At 31.1% G+C, this 21,205-nt stretch overlaps 1 long non-coding RNA gene across 1 annotated transcript; it reads left to right on the top strand.

Moving 5' to 3' along the window:
• Positions 1–944: 944 nt before the first annotated feature.
• LOC149141522 (uncharacterized) lies at positions 945–5,660 on the top strand. Its single transcript, XR_016264207.1, has 2 exons — positions 945–1,237; positions 5,388–5,660. It is a non-coding gene; the product is annotated as an uncharacterized LOC149141522 (long non-coding RNA).
• The last annotated feature ends 15,545 nt before the right edge of the window (positions 5,661–21,205 follow it).

Below are 21,205 nucleotides of genomic sequence, written 5' to 3'. Positions count from 1 at the left end.
TATTACTATTTCCTAGAGGAAAAGGTCAAAGAAATGATCAATAATCTTTATTTACGTAACTAACTAAAATTTAATAATTAATTGGGTTAAGTGGGTGCTCTTGGGGTCTTGCTAGTCTTCCCTACTAGGTTTAAAATATTCCCTTAGGGGTTGATCAACCCAAATTTTCCTTGAACCAAAATTAAAAAAAAAAATTGCTTTAAGTTACCCAAATTCAAGTTAAAAAAGTACTTTAAAATCTAAATCTAAATTTAAATTACTTAAATAAATACCACTTTTATCAAATAGCCAAATATTTATATTTGATATCTAAATTAATTTATTAACCAAAAATTTAATAATTCTTAAATAAAAAATTATTTAATTTAATTTAAATTAGCCAAATAAATACAAGTTTATTAAAATAACGGTATATATATTTTATATTTTATTACTATTTCCTAGAGGAAAAGGTCAAAGAAATGATCAATAATCTTTATTTACTTAACTAACTAAAAATTTAATAATTAATTGGCTTAAGTGGGTGCTCTTGGGGTCTTGCTAGTCTTCCCTACTAGGTTTAAAATATTCCCTTAAGGGTTGATCAACCCAAATTTTCATTGAACCAAAATAAAAAAAAAAATTGCTTTAAGTTACCCAAATTCAAGTTTAAAAAGTACTTTAAAATCTAAATCTAAATTTAAATTACTTAAATAAATACCACTTTTATCAAATAGCCAAATATTTATATTTGATATCTAAATTAATTTATTAACCCAAAATTTAATAATTCTTAAATAAAAATTTAATTTAAATTAGCCAAATAAATGCAAGTTTATTAAAATAACGGTATATATATTTACGAGTAAGGCGTTCCGTCTGGAAACTACTCTCAGGCGTTCCGTCTGGAAACTACTCTCCTCCCACCACACGTGTACAGATTTCTGCCCTTGATTTTGCGCCACCGCCATCGCCACCGCGACAATCCGCCCACAATCCCAGCTGGACCCGGTTCACCTGCCGGCTGCAACTGCCCTAGACACACGGCTCTTCAAATCCTCTTGATGGTACACCGTCTGTGTTCACCGGTCCTACACAATAACTATATCGTTCACTTTTCCCTTGCCCCGCACCACCAGTAACACAGCCCAGCGGTGTCCAAAAATCCCACCAGGAAGGCCAAATCCCCGGAAAGAGCTCGAAGTTCCAGGCCTTGGCACACGCGAGAGCTTCTTTGCAATCAACATGAAGGGTAAATGTAAGTTTGCCTACTCTTCCGTGATGTCCAGTGTTCAGTCCAGTTAAACATAATTTGTAATAAGATGAATTTAGCTTTCATGGATCGTCCTTGGTTTCATTATATTTTCCCTTCTTTATCTTAATAATCCCCTGCAAGTTTCTTCAAGACTCGATTGTTCTTTTAAATCTATGCATAACTCTTGTTTTTTATTTGGATTTGTTTTTGTTTTATATGTTACATCAAAATTTTGCAAAAATTGAAAGATCAGACTTTGAACATCTGCCTGAATTCAAGAAAGCAAGGCTAAAGAAGCTGCCTTGCTATGGAATCTAGTTCTATAACCATGCCAAAAAACACCTAAAACTTCACAGGCTTTAGTAAATATCTTATGATTTACTGAGCTTTCAGAGGAAGGGGAGCCAGACTGCCTCTGATTCCGGGTAGATTGGAGGATATCTAAATCTCTAGCTTCCATCCGAGTTAATGATGCCATGGCCAGCAGCAGCCGTCATTCGTACCATATCCCCACCCTCGTCCCTTATTTTCTACATTTCAACCTGGTTACTCGTCAGATTGGCAAGGCGTTGTTTAACTATGAGATGTTTTTGGAGTAATTAGAGGTTTTGGAGTCTTTAGCTGGAAGGCTGGGAAATTTTCTTTATCAAATCATGATTTTTGTTATTTACATTGGCTTTGGGTTTTTTTTACTGTATATGGATTCAGTACTTTGAAAACCTTTCGGACACTAGAATTGCAAAGAATTCACCATTTAAATTTGTGAATCCTTACGAAATTCTGAACAAATTAAACTGGTAAATAAATAAAACGACACAACCTCCAAAATGTCTAACAGATAGTCTACGGCGATTGGGAACCATTCGAACCCTGCATTAGCGCACTCGGAGCTCAGTACACTCTGCAACTCATAACGAACTGCACGGCTCATCCTGGTGTGTTCGTGCCCATCTCCATCGCACGCAGTGCACTGATAAAAGGTCAGGACCTACGACATCAGACTTAGCCAGTACCTATTTCGTAGCCTCATCATCTCAGAGGAAATACTACGCCACTCCGACCCGAGGGAGATAAAATTCATACTTACATGCCATTTTACTTCTAACTTTGCGACTCGGTGCTGACCTAAATGATTTAATATTTTATTCATATTCGTTGTGGAATAAGGAAATAAACTGTTTGCCCATTGAATCCGCTCCCTTATTTGCTATTTTGTCAGCTTGGTTCTCCTGACGAAGAGCATGGCACACGATTGAGGAGTGAAGTTTATGTAAGAGAATTTTGATTCTCCTAATGATGCCCTGCTATATGATATTCCCTGAGCTAGTGAGTGCCAAACTGCAAGGTGACAAATTAAATTTTCAGAATCCCCAATAATAATTAAATTAGTAAACCTGATTTAATCCTTGAAATAAAGCTTATACTTCTACCTGGTTGTTTGTGCCATTTCCAAGGTCCCTGGCATATGATATTTAAACTTTTCCATTGGAGCAAAGAATAACCCACTCCCTGTTCCTGCACCCCTATCCTCTTATATGTTCCTATCAACCACTTCAGTCCGCAGTCGGGCAGTTAGGCTTCTCCAAGTTCACTAGCCTCGGTGATTTCATTCCATGGAAGATAGATTCCTTTCAGGGCATCTGAATGAAAGGGATATTGAAGGGCTTCCTTGAGTTTTACTGTCGATCAAAAAGAAACTAGTGGTCATGATTTTACAGCATTGAATAGAATTGTATGCCTCCCAAGGAACAAAGAGATGCTTCTTTGTCAAAATAACCTAAAGATAGATTTTAAAATACTCTGTGAGAGGCAGGAGGAGCACGCATAGGCATTGTTGAGTTGGATGTTGAAATACAAATATGGAAACAAAGAACTAAGTCCGTCAATCTGTTCACTTGTAAACTTTATTCTCTTTTATGTTCTTACCAACTATTTCAGTCCACAGTTGGGCAGTTGGGCTACTCTCAGTTCACTAGCCTCGGTGATTTCATTCCATCGAAAATAGACTCCTTTCAGGGCGTCTAAATGAAGGGGGGATTGAAGGGATTTCTTGAGTTTTACTGTCGATCAAAAAGAAACAAGTGGCCATGATTTTTCAGCATTGAAAACAATTGTATGCTCTCAATGGAACAAAGAGATGCCAAAGAGTGGGGTCATGTTTTGGGTGTGTGCAAATATTAATGTGAACTTGTACCCTCAATTACTAGTTACTCATTTACTTTGCAAGCAGCAACATCCATTATTCTATATAAGACAAAACATTAAACATTACAATTTAGTACTGGTAGAGCATATTCCAAATTCGAAGGAAGTCTACCATCAAAAAAGTCAGGATTTTTTCCACTGAGGAGGATATTTCTGTTTAAATTTGATGGGTAGAGCAGACATTTTTGTGCAGGGTCGCTCCTAATGAAATCTATAATAATCTATGGGTTATGTTTAGGCCGTAAGGGGTTTCCCTATGAAAAACACTTTCCTCTAGTCCACCTGTCATCTTTGTGCATCATTGGATTAAATGTTAGACGATTAGAAGAAGGTTAGAAGAAGGTTAGCCGTTCGATCTTCACATGCACGGGATACGGATAAAGGGGAACCACCCACTTCCCTGGGCGGTGACATTGGCTTAATTGCAGCCTGTTATGTTTAGCTGTTAGATCGTGAAACAGTTGGAAAGAACAATTATTTAATCTAACCCATTATATTAAGGTTCACATGCAGGCAATACAGATAATGAGGAACCACCCACTTCCCTCCGCCGCGATGTTGTCTCAATTGCAACGTGTTCTGTTCGGTGCGAAATCTACTATCGGTGTTGCAAACCCTAATTGAATTCAATGTCTGCTTGGCTCACAAACCCAGTGAGGTCAGCTCTTGAGATGTGCTTGCTTCACTCACAAACCCAATGAATTAAGCTCTTGACCTGTGCCTCTAGTTGCTTCACTCATACTCAGTAGTACCACAACTTTAAAATTTAATTATGTTTATGCACTTTTGTTTATAACTCATAAAATTGAGGTTAACCTCCTTTTCTTTAAGTAACCATGTTCTGGGTAAATATCCATTCAGCCACGCCTCGTGACTAATGTCGATAATATTTTTGTTTAATGCGGTGTCCACCGGTTTTCTAGGAAATTTTAAGATAATCTTTCTTATTTATTTGTTTGCGAGGAAATATATTGGATTAATATTTACTAGGCTTATTTCAAGGTGGTTAAGGATTAATTACCCTTCTCTCCACCTCGCTTCCGGTTGTTTAGTCTAAAACTGTAAGATTTTGGTGATACTGGGTTTGATCTTTACCGCTGTGCATACTTTCAGCAAACTCTTCATTAAAACTTTTACCTTGCAATTTGTGTATAAACTTACTTTTTTATTATAACATTGGATGTAAAGTTGCACTTCCTGAAGTTATACCTTGGAATTTGTGTATTTAACCACCTTAATACTGAGAAACTTAAATTTTTATTAGAGCAATGGATTAAAAGTTGCATGTGATGAAGTTATTCTGAATTTCTAGCTAATACTTCGCTTTTAATTGTACAATTTTGAAGAAAAGAGTATGTGCTACAATAAACACTGTGATTGGCAATTTGTTGTTTGAGAACAATGTGAGCCTTGTTTTATGTAACGAGTTGATTATAGAAAATGTAAAGTCATACATTAAATAACAATATTCATAATCTTTCTTCTACAATGCTCTGTGCAACTGGAAAATTTCTTTGCCTCACGTGTATCAAAGAAAAACAAAAAATCCAATGGGAATGGGATAAAAATAAAAAACAAAAAAATCCTTGCTCAATAATTGTATGAGTGTGAATCCAAATTACATTCATATTTATTTGTATCTATAACTAGTGCTATTCAATTTGCCTTTTTTTGGTTACATTACTGCAAACCTTATCATACACACCGATAACCATATATACCTTATCATACACACAGATAACCATATATCTCTATGTTCCATTACGGACTATTCTTTAACTATTTTCAATTGAATGCATTTTTCAGTGTAGTTGTACTTGCTAAATTATGCAGGATTTCAAGTCTATAGATAATTGTTGTCCATTAATCAAGCCTTCTATTCATAGGAATAACACCATTTTCTTGCTTTCATTTAGTTAAACTTAACATAAGAATATTGTATATGCAGAATGAGGGGTGATGTTCTTAAGGCGGAAGTATGCCACGACTGATTACTACGAGTAAACTTCGTGCTATATTGATCATTGTACATGATTTAGAGAGATATCATTGTGTATTGTATGATGGGGTGATTTTCTGAATGCGGAAGTATGCAACAACTAATGACTATGAGTAAAATTTGAGCTACCTTGATCAATGTAGCCCATTCATGGAGATTTCATTATGTATTTTATGATATTGTGCTTCTTTAATAGGAGTTTAAAAACCATGTTTTATTAAATAGGCTTTAATGATCAATTTGATGATTCATCCACATCCATACCTTGAAAAACCATATGGGAAAAATAAGTAAATGTGGTTCAATATATGTAATATGGTTGGCCATATAGAAGGGTTTTAATTTCTCACCAGTCACTACAAATATGTTGTTTTTTAGTTTAATGAATAAAGATATTGCTAATTGCAAAATACATGGTACATAAGGAAAAGATGGTTAGTTTATATTATTTTATAATATAATAATTTACTTTTAATCTTAGGATAGGAACGTCCAACAATGATATACATGACAACTAGGAACGTCCAACAATGATATACATCACAACGATATACATGTCACTTATATATTAATAATAATATAACATCAAAGCTTCTTTGTGGGAAGGAAAGAAAGGAATTATCATATATAATAATATAACATCAAAGCTTCTTTGTGGGAGGGAAAGAAAGGAATTATCATATATCATAATATAACATCAAAGCTTCTTTGTGGGAGGGAAAGAAAGGAATTATAATTTTATGAAAAAAGGGATGAGGTTTAGGGAATCAAATGCTTAATTAAATAATAATATTTTATTATCTAATATAAAAAATTTATTATATTTTATATATTATATTATATTTTATTATTTGGAAATTTTATTTTATTTTATTTTATTTAAATTTTTCATATTATATTTTATTATTTAATATATATATATATATATATATATATATATATATATATATATATATATATATATATATATATATATATATATATATAATTTTTCATAGATAATCTAATAACAAGTTCTAAATATGTAAATATTTTTATTATCATTTTGTTAAAAATATGTAAATATTTTTGTTATCATTTTGTTTAAAATTTTTGGTGCAATAAAAAAAGACATGTAATCTAATTTATTCCCTTTACTTTTATTTTTTAATTTACTCAATGATATCATCTTATTCTATTTCCCTATCCACATGTTACAAAAATAGGTGGCACCAATTTTGTCTTATCCACATAAGTTTTATTATGTGATTCACAGAAAATGAGACTAAGTTTTTTCCAAATTTTCTTATCTTTTCTCTTAAGTGTGATTCACAAAAAATGAAACCAAGTTTTTCCAGTTTCTCCTTTTATCTTTTCTCATAAGTTTTATTATGTGATTCACAGAAACTGATACTAAGTTTTTCCAATTTCTCCTTTTGTCTTATTCTATATAAGAAAAAACATTAAACATTACAATTTAGTACTAGTAGAGTATATTCCAAATTCGAAGGAAGTCTACCATGAAAAAAGTCAGGATTTTTTCCACTAAGGAGGATATTTCTGTTTAAATTTGATGGGTAGAGCAGACATTTTTGTGCAGGGTCGCTGCTAATGAAATCTGTAATAATATATGGGTTATGTTTACGCCGTAAAGCTTTTCCCTATGAAAAACACTTTCCTCTAGTCCACCTGTCATCTTTGTACATCATTGGATTAAATGTTAGACGATTAGAAGAAGGTTAGCCGTTCGATCTTCACATGCACGGGATACGGATAAAGGGGAACCACCCCCTTCCATGGGCGGTGACATTGGCTTAATTGCAGCCTGTTCTGTTTAGTTGTTATATTGTGAAACAGTTGGAAAGAACAATTATTTAATCTAACCCATTATATTAAGGTTCACATGCACGCAATACAGATAATGAGGAACCACCCACTTCCCTCGGCCGCGATGTTGTCTCAATTGCAACCTGTTATGTTCTGTGCGAAATCTACTATCGGTGTTGCAAACCCTAATTGAATTCAATGTCTGCTTGGCTCACAAACCCAGTGAGGTCAGCTCTTGAGATGTGCCTGCTTCACTCACAAACCCAATGAATTAAGCTCTTGACCTGTGCCTCTCGTTGCTTCACTCATACTCAGTAGTACCACAACTTTAAAATTTAATTATGTTTATGCACGTTTGTTTATAACTCATAAAATTGAGGTTAACCTCCTTTTCTTTAAGTAACCATGTTCTGGGTAAATATCCATTCAGCCACGCCTAGTGACTAATGTCGATAATATTTCCAGGAAATTTTAAGATAATCTTCTGTAGTCTTATTTATTTGTTTGCGAGGAAATATATTGGATTAATATTTTGTTTGTTTGCGAGGAAATATATTGGATTAATATTTACTAGGCTTATTTCAAGGTGGTTAAGGATTAATTACCCTTCTCTCCACCTCGCTTTCGGTTGTTTAGTCTAAAACTGTAAGATTTTGGTGATACTGGGTTTGATCTTTACTGCTGTGCATACTTTCAGCAAACTCTTCATTAAAATTTTTACCTTGCAATTTGTGTATAAACTTACTTTTTTATTATAACATTGGATGGAAAGTTGCAGGTCCTTAAATTATACCTTGGAATTTGTGTATTTAACCACCTTAATACTGAGAAACTTAAATTTTTATTAGAGCAATGGATTAAAAGTTGCATGTGATGAAGTTATTCTGAATTTCTAGCTAATACTTCGGCTTTTAATTGTACAATTTTGAAGAAAAGAGTATGTGCTACAATAAACACTGTGATTGGCAATTTGTTGTTTGAGAACAATGTGAGCCTTGTTTTATGTAACGAGTTGATTATAGAAAATGTAAAGTCATACATTAAATAACAATATTCATAATCTTTCTTCTACAATGCTCTGTGCAACTGGAAAATTTCTTTGCCTCACGTGTATCAAAGAAAAACAAAAAATCCAATGGGAATGGGATAAAAATAAAAAACAAAAAAATCCTTGCTCAATAATTGTATGAGTGTGAATCCAAATTACATTCATATTTATTTGTATCTATAACTAGTGCTATTCAATTTGCCTTTTTTTGGTTACATTACTGCAAACCTTATCATACACACCGATAACCATATATACCTTATCATACACACAGATAACCATATATCTCTATGTTCCATTACGGACTATTCTTTAACTATTTTCAATTGAATGCATTTTTCAGTGTAGTTGTACTTGCTAAATTATGCAGGATTTCAAGTCTATAGATAATTGTTGTCCATTAATCAAGCCTTCTATTCATAGGAATAACACCATTTTCTTGCTTTCATTTAGTTAAACTTAACATAAGAATATTGTATATGCAGAATGAGGGGTGATGTTCTTAAGGCGGAAGTATGCCACGACTGATTACTACGAGTAAACTTCGTGCTATATTGATCATTGTACATGATTTAGAGAGATATCATTGTGTATTGTATGATGGGGTGATTTTCTGAATGCGGAAGTATGCAACAACTAATGACTATGAGTAAAATTTGAGCTACCTTGATCAATGTAGCCCATTCATGGAGATTTCATTATGTATTTTATGATATTGTGCTTCTTTAATAGGAGTTTAAAAACCATGTTTTATTAAATAGGCTTTAATGATCAATTTGATGATTCATCCACATCCATACCTTGAAAAACCATATGGGAAAAATAAGTAAATGTGGTTCAATATATGTAATATGGTTGGCCATATAGAAGGGTTTTAATTTCTCACCAGTCACTACAAATATGTTGTTTTTTAGTTTAATGAATAAAGATATTGCTAATTGCAAAATACATGGTACATAAGGAAAAGATGGTTAGTTTATATTATTTTATAATATAATAATTTACTTTTAATCTTAGGATAGGAACGTCCAACAATGATATACATGACAACTAGGAACGTCCAACAATGATATACATCACAACGATATACATGTCACTTATATATTAATAATAATATAACATCAAAGCTTCTTTGTGGGAAGGAAAGAAAGGAATTATCATATATAATAATATAACATCAAAGCTTCTTTGTGGGAGGGAAAGAAAGGAATTATCATATATCATAATATAACATCAAAGCTTCTTTGTGGGAGGGAAAGAAAGGAATTATAATTTTATGAAAAAAGGGATGAGGTTTAGGGAATCAAATGCTTAATTAAATAATAATATTTTATTATCTAATATAAAAAATTTATTATATTTTATATATTATATTATATTTTATTATTTGGAAATTTTATTTTATTTTATTTTATTTAAATTTTTCATATTATATTTTATTATATATATATATATATATATATATATATATATATATATATATATATATAATTTTTCATAGATAATCTAATAACAAGTTCTAAATATGTAAATATTTTTATTATCATTTTGTTAAAAATATGTAAATATTTTTGTTATCATTTTGTTTAAAATTTTTGGTGCAATAAAAAAAGACATGTAATCTAATTTATTCCCTTTACTTTTATTTTTTAATTTACTCAATGATATCATCTTATTCTATTTCCCTATCCACATGTTACAAAAATAGGTGGCACCAATTTTGTCTTATCCACATAAGTTTTATTATGTGATTCACAGAAAATGAGACTAAGTTTTTTCCAAATTTTCTTATCTTTTCTCTTAAGTGTGATTCACAAAAAATGAAACCAAGTTTTTCCAGTTTCTCCTTTTATCTTTTCTCATAAGTTTTATATATGTGATTCACAGAAACTGATACTAAGTTTTTCCAATTTCTCCTTTTGTCTTATTCTATATAAGAAAAAACATTAAACATTACAATTTAGTACTAGTAGAGTATATTCCAAATTCGAAGGAAGTCTACCATGAAAAAAGTCAGGATTTTTTCCACTAAGGATGATATTTCTGTTTAAATTTGATGGGTAGAGCAGACATTTTTGTGCAGGGTCGCTGCTAATGAAATCTGTAATAATATATGGGTTATGTTTACGCCGTAAAGCTTTTCCCTATGAAAAACACTTTCCTCTAGTCCACCTGTCATCTTTGTGCATCATTGGATTAAATGTTAGACGATTAGAAGAAGGTTAGCCGTTCGATCTTCACATGCACGGGATACGGATAAAGGGGAACCACCCCCTTCCATGGGCGGTGACATTGGCTTAATTGCAGCCTGTTCTGTTTAGTTGTTATATTGTGAAACAGTTGGAAAGAACAATTATTTAATCTAACCCATTATATTAAGGTTCACATGCACGCAATACAGATAATGAGGAACCACCCACTTCCCTCGGCCGCGATGTTGTCTCAATTGCAACCTGTTATGTTCTGTGCGAAATCTACTATCGGTGTTGCAAACCCTAATTGAATTCAATGTCTGCTTGGCTCACAAACCCAGTGAGGTCAGCTCTTGAGATGTGCCTGCTTCACTCACAAACCCAATGAATTAAGCTCTTGACCTGTGCCTCTCGTTGCTTCACTCATACTCAGTAGTACCACAACTTTAAAATTTAATTATGTTTATGCACGTTTGTTTATAACTCATAAAATTGAGGTTAACCTCCTTTTCTTTAAGTAACCATGTTCTGGGTAAATATCCATTCAGCCACGCCTAGTGACTAATGTCGATAATATTTCCAGGAAATTTTAAGATAATCTTCTGTAATCTTATTTATTTGTTTGCGAGGAAATATATTGGATTAATATTTTGTTTGTTTGCGAGGAAATATATTGGATTAATATTTACTAGGCTTATTTCAAGGTGGTTAAGGATTAATTACCCTTCTCTCCACCTCGCTTTCGGTTGTTTAGTCTAAAACTGTAAGATTTTGGTGATACTGGGTTTGATCTTTACTGCTGTGCATACTTTCAGCAAACTCTTCATTAAAATTTTTACCTTGCAATTTGTGTATAAACTTACTTTTTTATTATAACATTGGATGGAAAGTTGCAGGTCCTTAAATTATACCTTGGAATTTGTGTATTTAACCACCTTAATACTGAGAAACTTAAATTTTTATTAGAGCAATGGATTAAAAGTTGCATGTGATGAAGTTATTCTGAATTTCTAGCTAATACTTCGGCTTTTAATTGTACAATTTTGAAGAAAAGAGTATGTGCTACAATAAACACTGTGATTGGCAATTTGTTGTTTTTGAACAATGTGAGCCTTGTTTTATGTAACGAGTTGATTATAGAAAATGTAAAGTCATACATTAAATAACAATATTCATAATCTTTCTTCTACAATGGTCTGTGCAACTGGAAAATTTCTTTGCCTCACGTGTATCAAAGAAAAACAAAAAATCCAATGGGAATGGGATAAAAATAAAAAACAAAAAAATCCTTGCTCAATAATTGTATGAGTGTGAATCCAAATTACATTCATATTTATTTGTATCTATAACTAGTGCTATTCAATTTGCTTTTTTTTGGTTACATTACTGCAAACCTTATCATACACACCGATAACCATATATACCTTATCATACACACAGATAACCATATATCTCTATGTTCCATTACGGTCTATTCTTTAACTATTTTCAATTGAATGCATTTTTCATTGTAGTTGTACTTGCTAAATTATGCAGGATTTCAAGTCTATAGATAATTGTTGTCCATTAATCAAGCCTTCTATTCATAGGAATAACACCATTTTCTTGCTCATCCTATAGATAATTGTTGTCCATTAATCAAGCCTTCTATTCATAGGAATAACACCATTTTCTTGCTTTCATTTAGTTAAACTTAACATAGGAATATTGTATATGCAGAATGAGGGGTGATGTTCTTAACGCGGAAGTATGCCACGACTGATTACTACGAGTAAACTTCGTGCTATATTGATCATTGTACATGATTTAGAGAGATATCATTGTGTATTGTATGATGGGGTGATTTTCTGAATGCGGAAGTATGCAACAACTAATGACTGAGTAAAATTTGAGCTACCTTGATCAATGTAGCCCATTCATGGAGATTTCATTATGTATTTTATGATATTGTGCTTCTTTAATAGGAGTTTAAAAACCATGTTTTATTAAATAGGCTTTAATGATCAATTTGATGATTCATCCACATCCATACCTTGAAAAACCATATGGGAAAAATAAGTAAATGTGGTTCAATATATGTAATATGGTTGGCCATATAGAAGGGTTTTAATTTCTCACCAGTCACTACAAATATGTTGTTTTTTAGTTTAATGAATAAAGATATTGCTAATTGCAAAATACATGGTACATAAGGAAAAGATGGTTAGTTTATATTATTTTATAATATAATAATTTACTTTTAATCTTAGGATAGGAACGTCCAACAATGATATACATCACAACGATATACATGTCACTTATATATTAATAATAATATAACATCAAAGCTTCTTTGTGGGAAGGAAAGAAAGGAATTATCATATATAATAATATAACATCAAAGCTTCTTTGTGGGAGGGAAAGAAAGGAATTATCATATATAATAATATAACATCAAAGCTTCTTTGTGGGAGGGAAAGAAAGGAATTATAATTTTATGAAAAAAGGGATGAGGTTTAGGGAATCAAATGCTTAATTAAATAATAATATTTTATTATCTAATATAAAAAATTTATTATATTTTATATATTATATTATATTTTATTATTTGGAAATTTTATTTTATTTTATTTTATTTAAATATTTCATATTATATATATATATATATATATATATATATATATATATATATATATATATATATATATAAAATTTTTCATAGATAATCTAATAACAAGTTCTAAATATGTAAATATTTTTATTATCATTTTGTTAAAAATATGTAAATATTTTTGTTATCATTTTGTTTAAAATTTTTGGTGCAATAAAAAAAGACATGTAATCTAATTTATTCCCTTTACTTTTATTTTTTAATTTACTCAATGATATCATCTTATTCTATTTCCCTATCCACATGTTACAAAAATAGGTGGCACCAATTTTGCCTTATCCACATAAGTTTTATTATGTGATTCACAGAAAATGAGACTAAGTTTTTTCCAAATTTTCTTATCTTTTCTCGTAAGTGTGATTCACAAAAAATGAAACTAAGTTTTTCCAGTTTCTCCTTTTATCTTTTCTCATAAGTTTTATTATGTGATTTACAGAAAATGAGACTAAGTTTTTCTAATTTCTCCTTTTATCTTTTCTCATAAGTTTTATTATGTGATTCACAGAAAATGATACTAAGTTTTTCCAATTTCTCCTTTTGTCTTATTCTATATAAGAAAAAACATTAAACATTACAATTTAGTACTAGTAGAGTATATTCCAAATTCGAAGGAAGTCTACCATGAAAAAAGTCAGGATTTTTTCCACTAAGGAGGATATTTCTGTTTAAATTTGATGGGTAGAGCAGACATTTTTGTGCAGGGTCGCTGCTAATGAAATCTGTAATAATATATGGGTTATGTTTACGCCGTAAGGCTTTTCCCTATGAAAAACACTTTCCTCTAGTCCACCTGTCATCTTTGTGCATCATTGGATTAAATGTTAGACGATTAGAAGAAGGTTAGCCGTTCGATCTTCACATGCACGGGATACGGATAAAGGGGAACCACCCACTTCCATGGGCGGTGACATTGGCTTAATTGCAGCCTGTTCTATTTAGTTGTTATATTGTGAAACAGTTGGAAAGAACAATTATTTAATCTAACGCATTATATTAAGGTTCACATGCACGCAATACAGATAATGAGGAACCACCCACTTCCCTCGGCCGCGATGTTGTCTCAATTGCAACCTGTTATGTTCTATGCGAAATCTACTATCGGTGTTGCAAACCCTAATTGAATTCAATGTCTGCTTGGCTCACAAACCCAGTGAGGTCAGCTCTTGAGATGTGCCTGCTTCACTCACAAACCCAATGAATTAAGCTCTTGACCTGTGCCTCTCGTTGCTTCACTCATACTCAGTAGTACCACAACTTTAAAATTTAATTATGTTTATGCACGTTTGTTTATAACTCATAAAATTGAGGTTAACCTCCTTTTCTTTAAGTAACCATGTTCTGGGTAAATATCCATTCAGCCACGCCTAGTGACTAATGTCGATAATATTTCCAGGAAATTTTAAGATAATCTTCTGTAATCTTATTTATTTGTTTGCGAGGAAATATATTGGATTAATATTTTGTTTGTTTGCGAGGAAATATATTGGATTAATATTTACTAGGCTTATTTCAAGGTGGTTAAGGATTAATTACCCTTCTCTCCACCTCGCTTTCGGTTGTTTAGTCTAAAACTGTAAGATTTTGGTGATACTGGGTTTGATCTTTACTGCTGTGCATACTTTCAGCAAACTCTTCATTAAAATTTTTACCTTGCAATTTGTGTATAAACTTACTTTTTTATTATAACATTGGATGGAAAGTTGCAGGTCCTGAAATTATACCTTGGAATTTGTGTATTTAACCACCTTAATACTGAGAAACTTAAATTTTTATTAGAGCAATGGATTAAAAGTTGCATGTGATGAAGTTATTCTGAATTTCTAGCTAATACTTCGGCTTTTAATTGTACAATTTTGAAGAAAAGAGTATGTGCTACAATAAACACTGTGATTGGCAATTTGTTGTTTGAGAACAATGTGAGCCTTGTTTTATGTAACGAGTTGATTATAGAAAATGTAAAGTCATACATTAAATAACAATATTCATAATCTTTCTTCTACAATGGTCTGTGCAACTGGAAAATTTCTTTGCCTCACGTGTATCAAAGAAAAACAAAAAATCCAATGGGAATGGGATAAAAATAAAAAACAAAAAAATCCTTGCTCAATAATTGTATGAGTGTGAATCCAAATTACATTCATATTTATTTGTATCTATAACTAGTGCTATTCAATTTGCTTTTTTTTGGTTACATTACTGCAAACCTTATCATACACACCGATAACCATATATACCTTATGATACACACAGATAACCATATATCTCTATGTTCCATTACGGACTATTCTTTAACTATTTTCAATTGAATGCATTTTTCATTGTAGTTGTACTTGCTAAATTATGCAGGATTTCAAGTCTATAGATAATTGTTGTCCATTAATCAAGCCTTCTATTCATAGGAATAACACCATTTTCTTGCTTTCATTTAGTTAAACTTAACATACGAATATTGTATATGCAGAATGAGGGGTGATGTTCTTAACGCGGAAGTATGCCACGACTGATTACTACGAGTAAACTTCGTGCTATATTGATCATTGTACATGATTTAGAGAGATATCATTGTGTATTGTATGATGGGGTGATTTTCTGAATGCGGAAGTATGCAACAACTAATGACTATGAGTAAAATTTGAGCTACCTTGATCAATGTAGCCCATTCATGGAGATTTCATTATGTATTTTATGATATTGTGCTTCTTTAATAGGAGTTTAAAACCATGTTTGATTAAATAGGCTTTAATGATCAATTTGATGATTCATCCACATCCATACCTTGAAAAACCATATGGGAAAAATAAGTAAATGTGGTTCAATATATGTAATATGGTTGGCCATATAGAAGGGTTTTAATTTCTCACCAGTCACTACAAATATGTTGTTTTTTAGTTTAATGAATAAAGATATTGCTAATTGCAAAATACATGGTACATAAGGAAAAGATGGTTAGTTTATATTATTTTATAATATAATAATTTACTTTTAATCTTAGGATAGGAACGTCCAACAATGATATACATGACAACTAGGAACGTCCAACAATGATATACATCACAACGATATACATGTCACTTATATATTAATAATAATATAACATCAAAGCTTCTTTGTGGGAAGGAAAGAAAGGAATTATCATATATAATAATATAACATCAAAGCTTCTTTGTGGGAGGGAAAGAAAGGAATTATCATATATAATAATATAACATCAAAGCTTCTTTGTGGGAGGGAAAGAAAGGAATTATAATTTTATGAAAAAAGGGATGAGGTTTAGGGAATCAAATGCTTAATTAAATAATAATATTTTATTATCTAATATAAAAAAATTATTATATTTTATATATTATATTATATTTTTTATTATTTAAATATATATATATATATATATATATATATATATATATATATATATATATATATATATATTTTTCATAGATAATCTAATAACAAGTTCTAAATATGTAAATATTTTTATTATCATTTTGTTAAAAATATGTAAATATTTTTGTTATCATTTTGTTTAAAATTTTTGGTGCAATAAAAAAAGACATGTAATCTAATTTATTCCCTTTACTTTTATTTTTTAATTTACTCAATGATATCATCTTATTCTATTTCCCTATCCACATGTTACAAAAATAGGTGGCACCAATTTTGCCTTATCCACATAAGTTTTATTATGTGATTCACAGAAAATGAGACTAAGTTTTTTCCAAATTTTCTTATCTTTTCTCGTAAGTGTGATTCACAAAAAATGAAACTAAGTTTTTCCAGTTTCTCCTTTTATCTTTTCTCATAAGTTTTATTATGTGATTTACAGAAAATGAGACTAAGTTTTTCTAATTTCTCCTTTTATCTTTTCTCATAAGTTTTATTATGTGATTCACAGAAAATGATACTAAGTTTTTCCAATTTCTCCTTTTGTCTTATTCTATATAAGAAAAAACATTAAACATTACAATTTAGTACTAGTAGAGTATATTCCAAATTCGAAGGAAGTCTACCATGAAAAAAGTCAGGATTTTTTCCACTAAGGAGGATATTTCTGTTTAAATTTGATGGGTAGAGCAGACATTTTTGTGCAGGGTCGGTGCTAATGAAATCTGTAATAATATATGGGTTATGTTTACGCCGTAAGGCTTTTCCCTATGAAAAACACTTTCCTCTAGTCCACCTGTCATCTTTGTGCATCATTGGATTAAATGTTAGACGATTAGAAGAAGGTTAGCCGTTCGATCTTCACATGCACGGGATACGGATAAAGGGGAACCACCCACTTCCATGGGCGGTGACATTGGCTTAATTGCAGCCTGTTCTGTTTAGTTGTTATATTGTGAAACAGTTGGAAAGAACAATTATTTAATCTAACGCATTATATTAAGGTTCACATGCACGCAATACAGATAATGAGGAACCACCCACTTCCCTCGGCCGCGATGTTGTCTCAATTGCAACCTGTTATGTTCTGTGCGAAATCTACTATCGGTGTTGCAAACCCTAATTGAATTCAATGTCTGCTTGGCTCACAAACCCAGTGAGGTCAGCTCTTGAGATGTGCCTGCTTCACTCACAAACCCAATGAATTAAGCTCTTGACCTGTGCCTTTCGTTGCTTCACTCATACTCAGTAGTACCACAACTTTAAAATTTAATTATGTTTATGCACGTTTGTTTATAACTCATAAAATTGAGGTTAACCTCCTTTTCTTTAAGTAACCATGTTCTGGGTAAATATCCATTCAGCCACGCCTAGTGACTAATGTCGATAATATTTCCAGGAAATTTTAAGATAATCTTCTGTAATCTTATTTATTTGTTTGCGAGGAAATATATTGGATTAATATTTATTTGTTTGCTAGGAAATATATTGGATTAATATTTACTAGGCTTATTTCAAGGTGGTTAAGGATTAATTACCCTTCTCTCCACCTCACTTTCGGTTGTTTAGTCTAAAACTGTAAGATTTTGGTGATACTGGGTTTGATCTTTACTGCTGTGCATACTTTCAGCAAACTCTTCATTAAAATTTTTACCTTGCAATTTGTGTATAAACTTACTTTTTTATTATAACATTGGATGGAAAGTTGCAGGTCCTGAAGTTATACCTTGGAATTTGTGTATTTAACCACCTTAATACTGAGAAACTTAAATTTTTATTAGAGCAATGGATTAAAAGTTGCATGTGATGAAGTTATTCTGAATTTCTAGCTAATACTTCGGCTTTTAATTGTACAATTTTGAAGAAAAGAGTATGTGCTACAATAAACACTGTGATTGGCAATTTGTTGTTTGAGAACAATGTGAGCCTTGTTTTATGTAACGAGTTGATTATAGAAAATGTAAAGTCATACATTAAATAACAATATTCATAATCTTTCTTCTACAATGGTCTGTGCAACTGGAAAATTTCTTTGCCTCACGTGTATCAAAGAAAAACAAAAAATCCAATGGGAATGGGATAAAAATAAAAAACAAAAAAATCCTTGCTCAATAATTGTATGAGTGTGAATCCAAATTACATTCATATTTATTTGTATCTATAACTAGTGCTATTCAATTTGCTTTTTTTTGGTTACATTACTGCAAACCTTATCATACACACCGATAACCATATATACCTTATCATACACACAGATAACCATATATCTCTATGTTCCATTACGGACTATTCTTTAACTATTTTCAATTGAATGCATTTTTCATTGTAGTTGTACTTGCTAAATTATGCAGGATTTCAAGTCTATAGATAATTGTTGTCCATTAATCAAGCCTTCTATTCATAGGAATAAAACCATTTTCTTGCTTTCATTTAGTTAAACTTAACATACGAATATTGTATATGCAGAATGAGGGGTGATGTTCTTAACGCGGAAGTATGCCACGACTGATTACTACGAGTAAACTTCGTGCTATATTGATCATTGTACATGATTTAGAGAGATATCATTGTGTATTGTATGATGGGGTGATTTTCTGAATGCGGAAGTATGCAACAACTAATGACTATGAGTAAAATTTGAGCTACCTTGATCAATGTAGCCCATTCATGGAGATTTCATTATGTATTTTATGATATTGTGCTTCTTTAATAGGAGTTTAAAAACCATGTTTTATTAAATAGGCTTTAATGATCAATTTGATGATTCATCCACATCCATACCTTGAAAAACCATATGGGAAAAATAAGTAAATGTGGTTCAATATATGTAATATGGTTGGCCATATAGAAGGGTTTTAATTTCTCACCAGTCACTACAAATATGTTGTTTTTTAGTTTAATGAATAAAGATATTGCTAATTGCAAAATACATGGTACATAAGGAAAAGATGGTTAGTTTATATTATTTTATAATATAATAATTTACTTTTAATCTTAGGATAGGAACGTCCAACAATGATATACATGACAACTAGGAACGTCCAACAATGATATACATCACAACGATATACATGTCACTTATATATTAATAATAATATAACATCAAAGCTTCTTTGTGGGAAGGAAAGAAAGGAATTATCATATATAATAATATAACATCAAAGCTTCTTTGTGGGAGGGAAAGAAAGGAATTATCATATATAATAATATAACATCAAAGCTTCTTTGTGGGAGGGAAAGAAAGGAATTATAATTTTATGAAAAAAGGGATGAGGTTTAGGGAATCAAATGCTTAATTAAATAATAATATTTTATTATCTAATATAAAAAAATTATTATATTTTATATATTATATTATATTTTATATTATATATATATATATATATATATATATATATATATATATATATATATATATATATATATATATATATATATTATTCATAGATAATCTAATAACAAGTTCTAAATATGTAAATATTTTTATTATCATTTTGTTAAAAATATGTAAATATTTTTGTTATCATTTTGTTTAAAATTTTTGGTGCAATAAAAAAAGACATGTAATCTAATTTATTCCCTTTACTTTTATTTTTTAATTTACTCAATGATATCATCTTATTCTATTTCCCTATCCACATGTTACAAAAATAGGTGGCACCAATTTTGCCTTATCCACATAAGTTTTATTATGTGATTCACAGAAAATGAGACTAAGTTTTTTCCAAATTTTCTTATCTTTTCTCGTAAGTGTGATTCACAAAAAATGAAACTAAGTTTTTCCAGTTTCTCCTTTTATCTTTTCTCATAAGTTTTATTATGTGATTTACAGAAAATGAGACTAAGTTTTTCTAATTTCTCCTTTTATCTTTTCTCATAAGTTTTATTATGTGATTCACAGAAAATGATACTAAGTTTTTCCAATTTCTCCTTTTGTCTTATTCTATATAAGAAAAAACATTAAACATTACAATTTAGTACTAGTAGAGTATATTCCAAATTCGAAGGAAGTCTACCATGAAAAAAGTCAGGATTTTTTCCACTAAGGAGGATATTTCTGTTTAAATTTGATGGGTAGAGCAGACATTTTTGTGCAGGGTCGCTGCTAATGAAAGCTGTAATAATATATGGGTTATGTTTACACCGTAAGGCTTTTCCCTATGAAAAACACTTTCCTCTAGTCCACCTGTCATCTTTGTGCATCATTGGATTAAATGTTAGACGATTAGAAGAAGGTTAGAAGAAGGTTAGCCGTTCGATCTTCACATGCACGGGATACGGATAAAGGGGAACCACCCACTTCCATGGGCGGTGACATTGGCTTAATTGCAGCCTGTTCTGTTTAGTTGTTATATTGTGAAACAGTTGGAAAGAACAATTATTTAATCTAACGCATTATATTAAGGTTCACATGCACGCAATACAGATAATGAGGAACCACCCACTTCCCTCGGCCGCGATGTTGTCTCAATTGCAACCTGTTATGTTCTGTGCGAAATCTACTATCGGTGTTGCAAACCCTAATTGAATTCAATGTCTGCTTGGCTCACAAACCCAGTGAGGTCAGCCCTTGAGATGTGCCTGCTTCACTCACAAACCCAATGAATTAAGCTCTTGACCTGTGCCTCTCGTTGCTTCACTCATACTCAGTAGTACCACAACTTTAAAATTTAATTATGTTTATGCACGTTTG

This window comes from Pinus tabuliformis, chromosome X, assembly GCF_031772625.1.
Source record: "Pinus tabuliformis cultivar Carrire ecotype Pingquan chromosome X, CPIR1, whole genome shotgun sequence".
NCBI lineage: Eukaryota > Viridiplantae > Streptophyta > Pinopsida > Pinales > Pinaceae > Pinus > Pinus tabuliformis.
Note: the sequence above shows the minus strand (reverse complement) of the source record. Positions and strands in the feature narration are given on the sequence as shown.